At 39.1% G+C, this 9,489-nt stretch overlaps 1 pseudogene; it reads left to right on the top strand.

Moving 5' to 3' along the window:
* Positions 1-2,372: 2,372 nt before the first annotated feature.
* Positions 2,373-3,110, top strand: LOC116541726 (annotated as a pseudogene).
* The last annotated feature ends 6,379 nt before the right edge of the window (positions 3,111-9,489 follow it).

The raw sequence follows: 9,489 nt of genomic DNA, 5'->3' as shown, positions 1-9,489 counted from the left end.
TTTTGAGAAATTCACAGGACAGATCTTGTAGTCAGCTGCCTAATTTTCTTAGGGAAAATTTGGAGGTCTCCTAAAATCTGTGACACTCTGCAGATTGAGATTATAAATGCTTTGTTTTCCTTTGCGAAAGGTTCTTTTTGAACAGATATATAGTAGACTTTGTTGTCCTCCCCTGCTTCTGCAGATGGGATTCAGTGATGCAATGCTGATGAAACACTACAGAGAATATATTGTTTACCAGCAACATGCACACAGCAGCCCTCCTCCTCCTTCCCTATTTTAGTTGGAGAAAACCAAAATGCTACTTTGTGGTGAGAGTGGATTCCCAATGGGCATAACGAGTAACAGTAAATGATCCCTGAACTGCTCTGCAAGGGACTGTCAGTCAGCTGCCTGGCTTCTGTTATGCTGAGGGTATATAGAGACTCCAATGGCTGGAGGTGACAGGGTGCAGGCACTAGAATGATTTTATAAGCAATGTGGGGAAGAACACAGCAGGGAGGCAGTAGGACAGACTGGGTAGGGACAGTGCACTGAGAATTCAAAAGTGAAAAGCAAGTTTGCTGCCTTTAAGATTTCTGTAAACTATGAGCATTTTGTGTTTTTATGCTAATTTAATATGTTATGCCAATGGGCTTGATAAATCTACTGGGTAGAGACGCCAAAGTTAAACAACATTTGAAAAAATGAATGACTACTTTATGCCAGGAAGTGCATTCATATTTTCACATGAGAATTGGTGCTCCATTTCACAGTGGAGGGAACTGAGGCACAGAAAATTTAATTATTTATCCAGAATGACAGAGATAGAAAGTGTTGGGGCCAAGAGGTAAACTAGGTTTTCTGACTCCAATCCACTACTTGATAGACAAGATATTTATTCTTAACCAGTAGCTATTCAAAGTAGATAAGGTTCACATAAGTACCGACTTTTCTGCTTTGAGTTAGCTTATGGAGCAGATTTCACAGATAGATTGGAGACAATGGATTTATTTTATTATTTATTATTATTTTTTTAGAGAGTCTTGCTTTGTTGCCCAGGCTAAAGTGCAATGACATGATCTCGGCTCACTGCAACCTCCGCCTCCTGGGTTCAATCAATTTCTCCTACCTCAGCCTCCCGAGTGGCTGGGACTGCAGGCATGCACCATCATGCCTGGCTAATTTTTGTATTTTCAGTAGAGATGGAGTTTTCACCATTTTGGCCAGGCTGGTCTCGAACTCCTGACCTCAGGTGATCTGCTCACCTCGGCCTCCCAAACTGCTGGGACTATAGGCATGAGCCACTGCACCCTGGCCAAAAATGGATATATTAGGATTTTCTAGTTAGTTTTCTGCTCAGTATTGGTACATCATGTTCATAATAGACAAAGGAAACTCCCTAATCTGCATTTGTGAATAAAAATTGTGAGGCTCACTTAAAAAAAACAACTAAGTGTATCCCATTGTAGTGCTCAAGGATGATGACCAAGATTCAGAGAAAGGCCTAGCTCTTCTCAGAAACACTCACTGCATGGTAGAGTGTAGTGCCCCTGTTGCTGCCACCTCACGATGACCACTGCTGCCTGTGTCAGCATCACCTCAGGACCAGCTGTGTGAATAGGCAACAGTCTTCAATGAGTAAACATATTCCTTTTTGTGGTGTTCTTGGACACACATTTGCAGAGTTTCTGAAAGATAATGGGGATTACTGCCAGGCACAGCCTGACCTCTATGCAAACAAATGCACTGTAGAAATTTATGGCCGGGCGCGGTGGCTCAAGCCTGTAATCCCAGCACTTTGGGAGGCCGAGGCAGGTGGATCACGAGGTCAAGAGATCGAGACCACCCTGGTCGGCATGGTGAAACCCCATCTCTACTAAAAATACAAAAAATTAGCTGGGCATGGTGGTGCGTGCCTGTGATCCCAGCTACTCAGGAGGCTGAGGCAGGAGAATTGCCTGAACCCAGGAGGCGGAGGTTGCGGTGAGCCGAGATCGCGCCATTGCACTCCAGCCTGGGTAACATGAGTGAAACTCCGTCTCAAAAAAAAAAAAAAGAAATTTATTATTACTCTACCAAGAAGTCCCCAAGCGGTTAACCTGGATGCAGGAGAGTTGAACTAAAACCCACTGAGCATTTTACGAGAGCGCTTATCTGGAGAGGGTAAACCTCAGTATACTTTCTGTTGCTTCAGTATTACAAGATTGAAGAATTGCTGCTTCTTGTTAGAAGGTTCATTTCATTTACCGTTACTTTGAACTTCATACTCAAAACACTGAGAATTTCAAGAGTAGTAGATTAAAGTGGACTTTTGTTTCTTTGCATCATTTCTGTATTCAATTTTTACAATTCTTTCATAACCCTATTGAGTGTTTCTGAACTAAATTAACATGGTTTGAATGAACTGCCCAGCTCCTGTGTAAGTCACATATAAGAACATGAGGTCTTTTATTTCACACAATCTAACCAATGCAACCTTAAACAAATGTAGAGAGGAATTTAAGAAGCATGAAGTCACCACAATAGTAAGAGTATGTGAACCAACTTACGACACTACTCCTGTGGAGAAAGAAGGCATCCATGTTCTCGATTGGCCTTTTGATCATGGTGTACCACCATCCAACCACATTGTTGATGACTAAGTCTTGTAAATATTATGTTTCTTGAAGAACCTGATTGTTGTTTTGCTGTTCATTGTGTTGCAGGCCTTGGGGGAGCTCAAGGTAGAATGAAATATGAAGAAACAGTATAATTCATAAGACAAAAGTGGAGTGGAGCTTTTAACAGCAAGAAACTTTTATATTTGGAGAAGTATCATCCTAAACTGCGGCGGTGCTTCTAAGACTCCAAGGCTCATAGAAACAACTGCTGCCTTTAATAAAACTGAGGAGCCTGATGCCATTGCCTTGGAAGTGGAACTTGAGACAGGACTTAATTTTTTGTACATACTAGCCAACATGTTGCTTTGGTGAACAAGTCTAATGAAGCTTCCATTGGAGTATTAACGAGCAGTTTTACCAGGCCACAAACTAGGCAGAATTGGCAAATTCCATGTAGCAGTTATAATCAACCTATTTGCACACTTGGCAAAAGATTTTGCTGTTTAGCATTGAAAATGTGCTTACCATTTGTACCAACTGAACTTTCTTGAAATCAGGCGGTATTATGTCTTATTTAAATACTCCCGGCTGGGCATGGTAGCTCACGCCTGTAATCCCAGCACTTTAAAGGCCAAGGCAGGTGGATCATCTGTGGTGAGGAGTTTGAGACCAGCCTGGCTCACATGGTGAAACCCCGTCTCTACAAAAAATACAAAAATTAGCCGGGCGCTGTGGTGCATGCCTGTGATCCCAGCTACTTGGGAGGCAGAGGCAGGAGAACTGCTTGAACCCAGGAGGCAGAGGTAGCAATGAGCTGAGGTCACATCATTATACTCCAGGCTAGATGACGAGAGCAAAATTTCATCTCAAAAAAATAAAATCCTCCCATGCCAAAATCTTCTCAATATGTAAGAAATTTAGGAATATTAGATACCAAAATACCCAACATAATACTTGTATATTTTGGGTGCCATACATAACTAAAGTCCCAGGAATTATGAACACCTTAGACTTTATGTAGTTTATTCCTTCAGTCATCTCATCCATTGAAAGTAGGGCTATACGGTTATTTGTCTGCTTACTTTATGTTTACATCTTCCACATTTATACCAGCATACATCACGTTTATTTAAACATTGAATTTTAAAAAATGTTTACCAAGTCTTACAGTGGTTAATGTCTTTCTATAAATCTTATTTTATGCTATTATAAAAAAAAAACCCTTTTGAAAATCTACATTGTATAGAAACACATGTTTAATGTCTTCAGACAAAAAAAGCCTTCCAGTTAATTTAATCGTTGCACTCTGAGGTACAAGCAAAGAGGGAGGGTCTGAAAAAAGAATGGGAGGAAGTTATTAATTATTTTTACTGAAATGTTGCTTTTGTCTTGTGCAGAATATGTAGAATATGCTCTTTAATTTAGTAAATACTTTTTTTGTTTGTTTGTTTTGTTTTTTTTTTGAGACGGAGTTTCCCTCTCGTTACCCAGGCTGGAGTGCAATGGCGCGATCTCGGCTCACCGCAGCCTCCGCCTCCTGGGTTCAGGCAATTCTCCTGCCTCAGCCTCCTGAGTAGCTGGGATTACAGGCATGTGCCACCATGCCCAGCTAATTTTTTGTAGTTTTAGTAGAGACGGGGTTTCACCATGTTGACCAGGATGGTCTCGATCTCTTGACCTCGTGATCCACCCGCCTCGGCCTCCCAAAGTGCTGGGATTACAGGCTTGAGCCACCGCGCCCGGCCTAGTAAATACTTTTTAAAAGGGAAAGATGCTTTGTTATTAAAACAATTCTTAATCATAACATCTCTTGACATTTTTTCCATACATATCAGAAGTTGTTTACTGGCTGGGCGCGGTGTCTGACTCTTGTAATCCCAGAATTTTGGGAGGTCGAGGTGGGTGAACCATGAGGTCAGGAGATCAAGACTATCCTGGCCAACATGGGGAAACCCCATCTCTATTAAAAATGCAAAAATTAGCTGGGCATGATGGAGGCTGAGGCAGGAGAATTGCTTGAACTGGGAGGTTGAGTTGCAGTGAGACGAGACGCACTGCTCCAGTCTGGTGACAGCGAGACACCCTGTCTCAAAAAAAAAAAAAAAGGTATTTGAAGTTGTTCCCCATACCTATCAGAAGTTGCTTACCAACTTATTTGAACTGTGGTTTTCTTTCCTTCTCTTCCCAACGTCCTTTGCAAAACAAGAGGTGGGTTTCTACCAGGGAAATGAGCAGACGTCTAATATTTTATATGCTTTTTGAGCTGTGTTACTTAATTTTTGGATACTTGGTAATTTGTTTTATTACATAACTGATAAAATGATGATATATCACAATGTTAGTTAAACCATATATTTATAGTATCTGGGGATGTGTGGTTATAGTTCTGTGGGAGAAATAATTTGTCAGTATTCACCAGCTTGTAAAAATTTAGTGTGAGGGCTTAAACATCTAAATAAATAAGGAAATACAAAAAAAGGGCCTAACATAAAACCTTTTATTGAGTGCCCAATATGTGCCCATCTTTTAGGCTCTTTAGGCAGAACAGTGAACAAAATAAACAAGTTCCCCATACTCTGAGTTTGCATTCTAGTGCAGGAAGATGGAAAATAAACATTAACGCAAGTAGGAAAAATAATTTGAGTTAATAGTGATTGGCGTGATAAAAATAAAAGAGTACAATGGGCTAGGAAGTGACTGGAGCTGGACTGTAGCTCTGTCAGTTTTTCAAGTAAGGTGATAGTATTAGGTTGATGCCAAAATAATTGCGGTTTTTGCCATTAAAATAATTGCAGAAACTGCAATTACTTTTGCACCAACTTAATAAAACACACTGTGGAAATTAGTATCATATAATAGTCAATGATAGATAACCTATCTTCACACTTACATTTTCCAGACCCCCCCTTGACTTATCATTAATTTGACAACTCTACTCTTTCGATGTAAGATATTTGCCTTGATAAGTAAAAATCTTTTTGAATGATTTCTCTGTAAATATCTCTTGTATAAATAATATACGGGGAAACAATTTGTAAACTCTAAAGTTCTCTGCATATGCCAACTAATAAAAATGTTGTATTTCTTCCAAGGCTTTCATTGTTACCCTTAGGATTTAAAGTCAATGCTACTGTCTTTTTATTTTGAGACACAGGCTCACTCTATCACCCAGGCTGGAGTGCAATGGTGCGATCTCAGCTCACAGCAACCTCTGCCTCCTGGGTTCAAGTGATTATCCTGCTTGAGTCTCCCAAGTATCTGGGATTACAGGTGTGCACCACCATGCCTGGCTAATTTTTATATTTTTAGTAGAGACGGGGTTTTGCCATGTTGGCCAGGCTGGTTGTGCACTCAGGTGATCCGCCTGTCTCTGCTTCCCAAAGTGCTGGGATTACAGGCTTGAGCCACCATGCCCAATGCTACTGCCTCTATTGAATAGTCATAAAGAATAATTTTGATTCTGGGCAGCAGCACTATTATTCAGTAGAAAACTCTTCCATCAGCTGGGTAGTAACTTTAGAAAGAGGATAATATTTGGTTGTTTTTGTACTTTAACAAATACATTATGTATGTGGTAGTAGTTCTTTATCGTGACCTGACACTAGACAGACATTTTTCAAAATCCTATTTACTCAATGTAGTCTTAGAGTATTATAAAAATTATTCTTTATCCACAATGGATGAGAGTATATTTTCCAGTGCCTTTCACAGGCTACTTGTAGCATTCAATTGTTATCTTTATAAGTTGACATTACATCCTGATGCTATTGCTTGGCTTTCCTCTCCACAGAAAATTCTAGCATTTACTAGGTTTGCTTTTTGCTGGCAATTGGTTGTGCAATTAAAGGAACTCAGCAAACTTCTTCCTGGAAAACTGGAACACTGACACACCTATTGGAAATCTGTGTTCATGGACTGACAATTCTCTTGCGCTATGAAGATTTTCATAGATATTGAAAAGAATCAGGCTGGACATACTAATACACTGAGCATTCAAAACTGATGAAATTCAGTCTTTTAGTAAGTATTGAACTGAGTATCACAACCTGTCAAATCTATATGATTCTTCCGTTTTCATCTATATCCATTCTATCCTATTCTGTGCAGGAGGAAATTCATCAGTTTTAGAATGTCCTTGATATCACATGATTCTCTGAAAGTGTTTCACAATTCTCCTTCTCCTGAGTAAAGAAGCTCTCCTTTACTCAGTGGAATTAAGTGATGATTTTACTTTTTACCAATTGCTACAGTTAAACCTCTATCTGTGGGTAAATTTTGGTAATGACTTGAAACATAATATAAAGGTAGATTCTGCTCCGTACTTGTTAACTTATTAGTGCCCTTGCTAAATGAAAACTATTCCAAATACAACTGATCGAACCTCAGAGTGACCCTGATGTCTGGATAGGAAATAAGGTCCTTGTCTTTCAAAATACGGCTCATATGCTTTGATTGCTGAGAGGCTGGCACAAAGGCCAGCCACTGTTTCAAACTCCATGAACTGAAGTGCCTCTCAGGCAGTATCTATCTGTTAAGAGGATTTAAAGAAAGAACTTAAAATTTTATTTTTCTTTTCTCTCTTGGGAGTCAGACATTTAAGAAAATATTTTTCAGCCAACTAGCTGACCACAGAGATAGCGAAAGAGTAATGTGACTACATACAATGAAGAAGACACACTTTGCAAAAATAGTTAGGAAAAGTCACAAATGGATGGGTCTAAGCGTAAATAAGCAAAAATCAGCAATCTCTGAATAGCAGAAGAAGGAGATTTCCAGAGTTATGATATAATAATACTCATAATGTCAGGTCCTCAACAAAAATTACAAAATATATAAAGAAATAGTAAAACGTGTCATTTAGAGGAAAAAAAGAATTTGACACAAACCATCTCTGGGAATGACGAGACATCAAAATTATTAGCCAAGAACATTAAATCAACTGTTAATTATGTTCAATGAACTAAAGGAAATCACAGAATGAGAACTAAAGGAAATCAAGAAAATGATACCTGAACAAAATGAGATTATCAACAAAGGGATAGAAATAATGAAAAAAGAACCGAACAAAAATTTGCATACTGAAAAGTACAATAACTGAAATTAAAATGTAGAGGGGATCAGCAACAGATTTAAGCAGGCAGAAAAAAGGACCAGTGAACTTTAATATAAGATAATTGAAATTATCCATTCTGAGAAGCAGAAACAAAAAAATGAAGAAAAATGAACAGATCCGAGGAACCCAATGTACACATTGTCAGAGTTACAGATGGAGAAGATATAAAGGAGTAGATAAAATGTTTGGGGGAAAAAATGAAAAAAAGCCCACAAAAACCAATGAAAAAAACCACATGATGTTCTCAATAGATGCAGAAAAGACCTTCCATAAAATTCAACAGCCCTTCATGCTAAAAACTCTCAATACACTAGGTATTGATGGAACGTATCTCAAAATAGTAAGAGCTATTTATGACAAACCCAAAGCCAATATTATACTGAATGGGCAAAAAGTGGAAGCATTCGCTTTGGAAACCAGCACAAGACAAGGATGCCCTCTCTCGCCACTCCTATTCAACATAGTATTGGAAGTTCTGGCCAGGGCAATCAGGGAAGCGAAAGAAATAAAGGGTATTCAGTTAGGAAAAGAGGAAGTCAAATTGTCTCTGTTTGCAGATGACGTGATTGTATATTTAGAAAACTCCATCGTCTCAGCCCAAAATCCTTTAAGCAGATAAGCAACTTTAGCAAAGTCTCAGGATATAAAATCAATGAGCAAAAATCACAAGCATTCCTAAACACCAATAACACCTTATGTATTCTGTGCTGGGATACTCCACATCATGAATAATATTATTTAATTTGAATAGAGTTTGATTTACAGCTCTATGTAACCATTTGGCTGTAAAAATCTGCATGTTTTGACAAACGTATAGTGGCAGGTATCCATTATTATTATTATTATTATTTTTTTTTTTGAGACGGAGTTTCACTCTTGTTACCCAGGCTGGAGTGCAATGGCACGATCTCAGCTCACCGCAACCTCCGCCTCCTGGGTTCAGGCAATTCTCCTGCCTCAGCCTCCTGAGTAGCTGGGATTACAGGCATGCGCCACCATGCCCAGCTAATTTTTTGTAGTTTTAGTAGAGACGGGGTTTCACCATGTTGACCAGGATGGTCTCGATCTCTTGACCTTGTGATCCACCCGCCTCGGCCTCCCAAAGTGCTGGGATTACAGGTGTGAGCCACCGCGCCCAGCCTTCCATTATTAAAGTATCATGTGGAACAAGTCAAACCCCCACCCCATGCAGCCAGTGGCTTCTCATCTGTGTAGTTTCCCTTCTCCAGAATCTCATTAAATGAGGTCACACTGTGTATTCTCCTCAGACTGTCTTTTTCCACTTAGCAATGTGCTTATTCACCTGTGCATACAAATACAGACATCTAGATAATTACTTTAAGCTTTAGATATTATTCAACACTACAGCATTATGTAGCACAATTCATTCCTATGTTGGCCATCAGTAGCTCTTTTTATTGGCTCCAATTTTTCTTTGATAAATTTTAATTTTTTTAGTACTAACTTACTTTCTGATACTTCAAGATCATCCTGGCTCATATATTTACTGTCACAGTTCTAGTATCAGAAGTTTCTTCAAAGAGCCTGATTGCTTTGATAATCGTAAGAAAACGTATATTGGGCTGCCGAATGAGCACATTGTATCTTGTCCCCATTAGCAATGTTAGGAAGTATATGTGTGTATTTGACCTACCTATATATACCTAATTATAAAGATTTCTATGTGGAACTGTACGTATCTGTATTAAACTAAACCTAAGTTTACATTGATGTCTCCACCTCTGATCCACTATCACATGAATAATTCTACCCTTCTCCCCTTGCTCATTTGTA

This window comes from Sapajus apella, unplaced genomic scaffold, assembly GCF_009761245.1.
Source record: "Sapajus apella isolate SASKATOON/1434 unplaced genomic scaffold, GSC_monkey_1.0 scaffold155, whole genome shotgun sequence".
Taxonomy (NCBI): Eukaryota; Metazoa; Chordata; class Mammalia; order Primates; family Cebidae; genus Sapajus; species Sapajus apella.
The sequence above is the reverse complement of the archived record's forward strand: the minus strand, read 5'-3'. Positions and strand labels throughout refer to the sequence as shown.